The following is a 9,252-nucleotide window of genomic DNA, read 5'->3' as shown; positions in this document are numbered from 1 at the left end:
GCCCTCGTTGGGAGGCAAGTAAATAGGAATATTAACCTCCACATTAAAAAACGACCTTGGTGTCTAACTCTGCTCTCGTTGGGAGGCAAGTAAATAGGAATATTAACCTCCACATTAAAAAACGACCTTGGTGTCTAACTCTGCTCTCGTTGGGAGGCAAGTAAATATGAATATTAACCTCCACATTAAAAAACGACCTTGGTGTCTAACTCTGCCCTCGTTGGGAGGCAAGTAAATAGGAATATTAACCTCCACATTAAAAAACGACCTTGGTGTCTAACTCTGCCCTCGTCGGGAGGCAAGTAAATAGGAATAGTAACCTCCACATTAAAAAACGACCTTGCTGTCTAACTCCGCTCTCGTTGGGAGGCAAGTAAATATGAATATTTACCTCCACATTAAAAAACGACCTTGGTGTCTAACTCTGCCCTCGTTGGGAGGCAAGTAAATAGGAATATAAACCTCCACATTAAAAAACGACCTTGGTGTCTAACTCTGCCCTCGTTGGGAGGCAAGTAAATAGGAATAGTAACCTCCACATTAAAAAACGACCTTGGTGTCTAACTCTGCCCTCGTTGGGAGGCAAGTAAATAGGAATATTAACCTCCACATTAAAAAACGACCTTGGTGTCTAACTCTGCCCTCGTTGGGAGGCAAGTAAATAGGAATAGTAACCTCCACATTAAAAAACGACCTTGCTGTCTAACTCCGCTCTCGTTGGGAGGCAAGTAAATATGAATATTTACCTCCACATTAAAATACGACCTTGCTGTCTAACTCTGCCCTCGTTGGGAGGAAAGTAAATAGGAATATTAAACTCCACATTAAAAAACGACCTTGGTGTCTAACCCTGCCCTCGTTTGGAGGCAAGTAAATATGAATATCAACCTCCACATGAAAAAACGACCTTGGTGTCTAACTCTGCCCTCGTGGGGAGGCAAGTAAATAGGACTAGAAACCTCCACATTAAAAAACGACCTTGCTGTCTAACTCTGCCCTCGTTGGAAGGCAAGTAAATAGGAATATAACCGTCCACATCAAAAAACGACCTTGGTGTCTTACTCTGCCCTCGTTGGGAGGCAAGTAAATAGGAATATTAACCTCCACATTAAAAAACGACCTTGGTGTCTGACTCTGCCCTCGTTGGGAGGCAAGTAAATATTAATATTAACCTCCACATTAAAAAACGACCTTGGTGTCTAACTCTGCCCTCGTTGGGAGGCAAGTAAATAGGAATATTAACCTCCACATTAAAAAACGACCTTGTTGTCTAACTCTGCCCTCGTTGGGAGGCAAGTAAATAGAAATATTAACCTCCACATTAAAAAACGACCTTGGTGTCTAACTCTGCCCTCGGTGGGAGGCAAGTAAATAGGAATATTAACCTCCACATTAAAAAACGACCTTGGTGTCTAACTCTGCCCTCGTTGGGAGGCAAGTAAATAGGAATATTCACCTCCACATTAAAAAACGACCTTGGTGTCTAACTCTGCCCTCGTTGGGAGGCAAGTAAATAGGAATATTAACCTCCACATTAAAAAACGACCTTGGTGTCTAACTCTGCCCTCGTTGGGAGGCAAGTAAATAGGAATATTAACCTCCACATTAAAAAACGACCTTGGTGTCTAACTCTGCTCTCGTTGGGAGGCAAGTAAATAGGAATATTAACCTCCACATTAAAAAACGACCTTGGTGTCTAACTCTGCCCTCGTTGGGAGGCAAGTAAATAGGAATATTAACCTCCACATTAAAAAACGACCTTGGTGTCTAACTCTGCCCTCGTTGGGAGGCAAGTAAATAGGAATAGTAACCTCCACATTAAAAAACGACCTTGGTGTCTAACTCTGCCCTCGTTGGGAGGCAAGTAAATAGGAATATTAACCTCCACATTAAAAAACGACCTTGGTGTCTAACTCTGCCCTCGTTGGGAGGCAAGTAAATAGGAATAGTAACCTCCACATTAAAAAACGACCTTGCTGTCTAACTCCGCTCTCGTTGGGAGGCAAGTAAATATGAATATTTACCTCCACATTAAAAAACGACCTTGGTGTCTAACTCTGCCCTCGTTGGGAGGCAAGTAAATAGGAATATTAACCTCCACATTAAAAAACGACCTTGGTGTCTAACTCTGCCCTCGTTGGGAGGCAAGTAAATAGGAATAGTAACCTCCACATTAAAAAACGACCTTGGTGTCTAACTCTGCCCTCGTTGGGAGGCAAGTAAATAGGAATATTAACCTCCACATTAAAAAACGACCTTGGTGTCTAACTCTGCCCTCGTTGGGAGGCAAGTAAATAGGAATAGTAACCTCCACATTAAAAAACGACCTTGCTGTCTAACTCCGCTCTCGTTGGGAGGCAAGTAAATATGAATATTTACCTCCACATTAAAAAACGACCTTGGTGTCTAACTCTGCCCTCGTTGGGAGGCAAGTAAATAGGAATATTAACCTCCACATTAAAAAACGACCTTGGTGTCTAACTCTGCCCTCGTTGGGAGGCAAGTAAATAGGAATAGTAACCTCCACATTAAAAAACGACCTTGGTGTCTAACTCTGCCCTCGTTGGGAGGCAAGTAAATAGGAATATTAACCTCCACATTAAAAAACGACCTTGGTGTCTAACTCTGTCCTTGTTGGGAGGCAAGTAAATAGGAATATTAACCTCCACATTAAAAAACGACCTTGGTGTCTAACTCTCTCCTCGTTGGGAGGCAAGTAAATAGGAATATTAACCTCCACATTAAAAAACGACCTTGGTGTCTAACTCTGCCCTCGTTGTGAGGCAAGTAAATAGGAATATTAACCTCCACATTAAAAAACGACCTTGGTGTCTAACTCTGCCCTCGTTGGGAGGCAAGTAAATAGGAATATTCACCTCCACATTAAAAAACGACCTTGGTGTCTAACTCTGCCCTCGTTGGGAGGCAAGTAAATAGGAATATTAACCTCCACATTAAAAAACGACCTTGGTGTGTAACTCTGCCCTCGTTGGGAGGCAAGTAAATATAAATATTAACCTCCACATTAAAAAACGACCTTGGTGTCTAACTCTGCCCTCGTTGGGAGGCAAGTAAATAGGAATATTAACCTCCACATAAAAAAACGACCTTGGTGTCTAACTCTGCCCTCGTGGGGAGGCAAGTAAATAGGAATATTAACCTCCACATTAAAAAACGACCTTGGTGTCTAACTCTGCCCTCGTTGGGAGGCAAGTAAATATGTATAGTAACCTCCACATGAAAAAACGACCTTGGTGTCTAACTCTGCCCTCGTTGGGAGGCAAGTAAATAGGAATATTAACCTCCACATTAAAAAACGACCTTGGTGTCTTACTCTGCCCTCGTTGGGAGGCAAGTAAATAGGAATATTAACCTCCACATTAAAAAACGACCTTGGTGTCTAACTCTGCCCTCGTGGGGAGGCAAGTAAATAGGAATATTAACCTCCACATTAAAAAACGACCTTGGTGTCTAACTCTGCCCTCGTTGGGAGGCAAGTAAATAGGAATATTAACCTCCACATTAAAAAACAGCCTTGGTGTCTTACTCTGCCCTCGTTGGGAGGAAAGTAAATATGAATATTAACCTCCACATTAAAAAACGACCTTGGTGTCTACCTCTGCCCTCGTAGGGAGGCAAGTAAATATGAATATTAACCTCCACATTAAAAAACGGCCTTGGTGTCTAACTCTGCTCTCGTTGAGAGGCAAGTAAATATGAATATTAACCTCCACATTAAAAAACGACCTAGGTGTCTTACTCTGCCCTCGTTGAGAGGCAAGTAAATAGGAATATTAACCTCCACATTAAAAAACGACCTTGGTGTCTAACTCTGCTCTCGTTGGGAGGCAAGTAAATAGGAATATTAACCTCCACATTAAAAAACGACCTTGGTGTCTAACTCTGCTCTCGTTGGGAGGCAAGTAAATATGAATATTAACCTCCACATTAAAAAACGACCTAGGTGTCTTACTCTGCCCTCGTTAAGAGGCAAGTAAATAGGAATATTAACCTCCACATTAAAAAACGACCTTGGTGTCTAACTCTGCTCTCGTTGGGAGGCAAGTAAATAGGAATATTAACCTCCACATTAAAAAACGACCTTGGTGTCTAACTCTGCTCTCGTTGGGAGGCAAGTAAATATGAATATTAACCTCCACATTAAAAAACGACCTAGGTGTCTTACTCTGCCCTCGTTGAGAGGCAAGTAAATAGGAATATTAACCTCCACATTAAAAAACGACCTTGGTGTCTAACTCTGCTCTCGTTTGGAGGCAAGTAAATAGGAATATTAACCTCAACATTAAAAAACGACCTTGGTGTCTAACTCTGCCCTCGTTGGGAGGCAAGTAAATAGGAATATTAATCTCCACATTAAAAAACGACCTTGGTGTCTATCTCTGCCCTCGTTGGGAGGCAAGTAAATAGGAATATTAACCTCCACATTAAAAAACGACCTTGGTGTCTAACTCTGCCCTCGTTGGGAGGCAAGTAAATAGGAATATTAACCTCCACATTAAAAAACGACCTTGGTGTCTAACTCTGCCCTCGTTGGGAGGCAAGTAAATAGGAATATTAACCTCCACATTAAAAAACGACCTCGGTGTCTTTCTCTGCCCTGGTTGGGAGGCAAGTAAATAGGAATATCACCCGCCAAATTAAAAAACGACCTTGGTGTCTAACTCTTCCCTCCTTGGGAGGCAAGTAAATAGGAATATTAACCTCCACATTAAAAAACGACCTTGGTGACTAACTCTGCTCTCGTCTGGAGGCAAGTAAATAGGAATATTCCCCTCCACATTAAAAAACGACCTTGGTGTCTAACTCTTCCCTCCTTGGGAGGCAAGTAAATATGAATATTAACCTCCACATTAAAAAACGACCTTGGTGTCTAACTCTGCTCTCGTCTGGAGGCAAGTAAATAGGAATATTCCCCTCCACATTAAAAAACGACCTTGGTGTCTAATTCTGCCCTCGTGGGGAGGCAAGTAAATAGAAATATTAACCTGCACATTAAAAAACGACCTTGCTGTCTAACTCTGCTCTAGTTGGGAGGCAAGTAAATAGGAATATTAACCTGCACATTAAAAACCGACCTTGGTGTCTAACTCTGCCCTCGTTGGGAGGCAAGTAAATAGGAATAGTAACCTTCACATTAAAAAACGACCTTGGTGTCTAACTCTGCTCTCGTTGGGAGGCAAGTAAATAGGAATATTAACCTCCACATTAAAAAACGACCTTGGTGTCTAACTCTGCCCTCGTTGGGAGGCAAGTAAATAGGAATATTAACCTCCACATTAAAAAACGATCTTGGTGTCTAACTCTGCCCTCGTTGGGAGGCAAGTAAATAGGAATATTAACCTCCACATTAAAAAACGACCTTGGTGTCTAACTCTGCCCTCGTTGGGAGGCAAGTAAATAGGAATATTAACCTCCACATTAAAAAACGATCTTGGTGTCTAACTCTGCCCTCGTTGGGAGGCAAGTAAATAGGAATATTAACCTCCACATTAAAAAACGACCTTAGTGTCTAACTCTGCCCTCGTTGGGAGGCAAGTAAATAGGAATAGTAACCTCCACATTAAAAAACGACCTTGGTGTCTAACTCTGCCCTCGTTGGGAGGCAAGTAAATAGGAATAGTAACCTTCACATTAAAAAACGACCTTGGTGTCTAACTCTGCCCTCGTTGGGAGGCAAGTAAATAGGAATATTAACCTCCACATTAAAAAACGACCTTGGTGTCTAACTCTGCCCTCGTTGGGAGGCAAGTAAATAGGAATATTAACCTCCACATTAAAAAACGATCTTGGTGTCTAACTCTGCTTTCGTTGGGAGGCAAGTAAATAGGAATATTAACCTCCACATTAAAAAACGACCTTGGTGTCTAACTCTGCCTTCGTTGGAAGGCAAGTAAATAGGAATATTAACCTCCACATTAAAAAACGACCTTGGTGTCTAAGTCTGCTCTCGTTGGGAGGCAAGTAAATAGGAATATTAACCTCCACATTAAAAAACGACCTTGGTGTCTAACTCTGCTCTTTTTTTGAGGCAAGTAAATATGAATATTAACCTCCACAATCAAAACGACCTTGGTGTCTAACTCTGCTCTCGTTGGGAGGCAAGTAAATAGGAATATTAACCTCCACATTAAAAAACGACTTTGGTGTCTTACTCTGCCCTCGTGGGGAGGCTAGTAAATAGGAATATTAACCTCCACATTTAAAAACGACCTTGGTGTCTAACTCTGCTCTCGTTGGGAGGCAAGTAAATAGGAATATTAACCTCCACATTAAAAAACGACCTTGGTGCCACATCTGCCCTCGTGGGGAGGCAAGTAAATAGGAATATCAACCTCCACATTAAAAAACGACCTTGGTGTCTTACTCTGCCCTCGTTGGGAGGCAAGTAAATATAAATATTAACCTCCACATTAAAACACGACCTTTGTGTCTAACTCTGCTCTCGTTGGGAGGCAAGTAAATATGAATATGAACCTCCACATTAAAAAACGACCTTGGTGTCTAACTCTGCTCTCGTTGGGAGGCAAGTAAATATGAATATTAACCTCCACATTAAAAAACGACGTTGGTGTCTAACTCTGCCCTCGTTGGGAGGCAAGTAAATATGAACATTAACCTCCACACAAAAAAACGACCTTGGTGTCTAACTCTGCCCTCGTTGGGAGGCAAGTAAATAGGAATATTAACCTCCACATTAAAAAACGACCTTGGTGTCTTACTCTGCCCTCGTTGGGAGGCAAGTAAATAGGAATATTAACCTCCACATTCAAAAACGACCTTGGTGTCTAACTCTGCCCTCGTTGCGAGGCAAGTAAATAGGAATATTAACCTCCACATTAAAAAACGACCTTGGTGTCTAACTCTGCTCTCGTTGGGAGGCAAGTAAATAGGAATATTAACCTCCACATTAAAAAACGACCTTGGTGTCTAACTCTGCCCTCGTGGGGAGGCAAGTAAATAGGAATATTAACCTCCACATAAAAAAACGACCTTGGTGTCTAACTCTGCTCTCGTTTGGAGGCAAGTAAATAGGAATATTAACCTCCACATTAAAAAACGACCTTGGTGTCTAACTCTGCTCTCGTTGGGAGGCAAGTAAATAGGAATATAAACCTCCACATTAAAAAACGACCTTGGTGTCTAACTCTGGCCTCGTTGGGAGGCAAGTAAATAGGGATATTAACCTCCACATTAAAAAACGACCTTGGTGTCTTACTCTGCTCTCGTTTGGAGGCAAGTAAATAGGAATATTAACCTCAACATTAAAAAACGACCTTGGTGTCTAACTCTACCCTCGTTGGGAGGCAAGTAAATAGGAATAACAACCTCCATATCAAAAAACGACCTTGGTGTCTAACTCTGGCCTCGTTGGGAGGCAAGTAAATAGGGATATTAACCTCCACATTAAAAAACGACCTTGGTGTCTTACTCTGCTCTCGTTTGGAGGCAAGTAAATAGGAATATTAACCTCAACATTAAAAAACGACCTTGGTGTCTTACTCTGCCCTCGTTGGGAGGACAGTAAATAGGAATATTAACCTCCACATTAAAAAACGACCCTGGTGTCTAACTCTGCCCTCGTTAGGAGGCAAGTAAATACGAATATTAACCTCCACATTAAAAAACGACCTTGGTGTCTAACTCTGCTCTCGTTGGGAGCCAAGTAAATAGGAATATTAACCTCCACATTAAAAAACGACCATGGTGTCTAACTCTGCCCTCGTTGCGAGGCAAGTAAATATGAATATTTGCCTCCACATTAAAAAACGACCTTGGTGTCTTACTCTGCTATCGGTGGGAGGACAGTAAATATGAATATTAACCTCCACATTAAAAAACGACCTTGGTGTCTTACTCTGCCCTCGTTGGGAGGACAGTAAATAGGAATATTAACCTCAACATTAAAAAACGACCTTGGTGTCTAACTCGTCCCTCGTTGGGAGGACAGTAAATAGGAATATTAACCTCCACATTAAAAAACGACCTTGGTATCTAACTCTGCCCTCGTTGGGAGGACAGTAAATAGGAATATTAACCTCCACATTAAAAAACGACCTTGGTGTCTTACTCTGCCCTCGTTGGGAGGACAGTAAATAGGAATATTAACCTCCACATTAAAAAACGACCTTGGTGTCTAACTCTGCTCTCGTTGGGAGGCAAGTAAATAGGAATATTAACCTCCACATTAAAAAACGATCTTGGTGTCTAACTCTGCTCTCGTTGGGAGGCAAGTAAATAGGAATATTAACCTCTACATTAAAAAACGATCTTGGTGTCTAACTCTGCTCTCGTTGGGAGGCAAGTAAATAGGAATATTAACCCCCACATTAAATAGGTAAATAGTAACTAGGACGTCCTCATCAACATTAGGGGGGTTGTTAAAGAGATCAGAATAATGCTCGGTCAACGAAGGAGAATCTTTTAGGATCCTTTATAAGGGCAATTCTATCACTTGAGAGTAGGGGAGATGTAGATAGTGTTTGAGGACCAAAAGCTTTTTTAAGCAAATGGTACATGCGTTTTAGGTCTTTACAATCATGATCCATGGTATGGGCATACACAGATAAAATCGTCATATACCTACTGTGTGCAAGAGTGAAGCGCCTCATTATAATTCTGTCACTTACACAGATTGGCTGTTCAATCCTCTTCACCAAATCTGAACGCATTGCAAAACCAATTCCACCCTCTCGTCTCAGTCCCGATGGGTTTTCTTTCCAAAAAAAAAAGGTGTATCCCGTACCCACTTCCACCAATTGATCCTCACCACTCAATCGTGTTTCAGACAATGCCGCAATCTCTATGCTGTACCTAGCGAGCTCTCTTGCAACAATAGCTGCCCTACGCTCAGGTCTTTCACCATCCAGGACATCTAGTAAAGTTCTCACATTCCACGTAGCAACAGTTAGGTTATTCCTCTCCTGATTAAATTTTGATTTTCCTTGTTTATTATTTTTCTTCAACTTTATCTTGTTTCTCCTGCAAATATAGAGCAGCCGCCGACCGCAGGAAGCCGACCAGCTAATAAAAGGGTAGACAATTTTTAGGTCACTTTTTCTAGACCCTTCCCAAATTCATGGGTGAGCAGTGTATCCCTAGAAAAGGCTGCTCAGCCGCCAGATCATCAACCGAAGTTGCTTCCACCCTGTAAGCGATTTAGTCGACGATGTTAGATAAATCACTGGCCGCCTATGTGCAGATTTGCAGCTGTTCACTTCCAGCCCGCTAAGC

The sequence above is a fragment of the Euprymna scolopes genome, chromosome 2 (assembly GCF_053919585.1).
Source record: "Euprymna scolopes isolate OS-2025 chromosome 2, ASM5391958v1, whole genome shotgun sequence".
NCBI lineage: Eukaryota > Metazoa > Mollusca > Cephalopoda > Sepiida > Sepiolidae > Euprymna > Euprymna scolopes.
Note: the sequence above shows the minus strand (reverse complement) of the source record.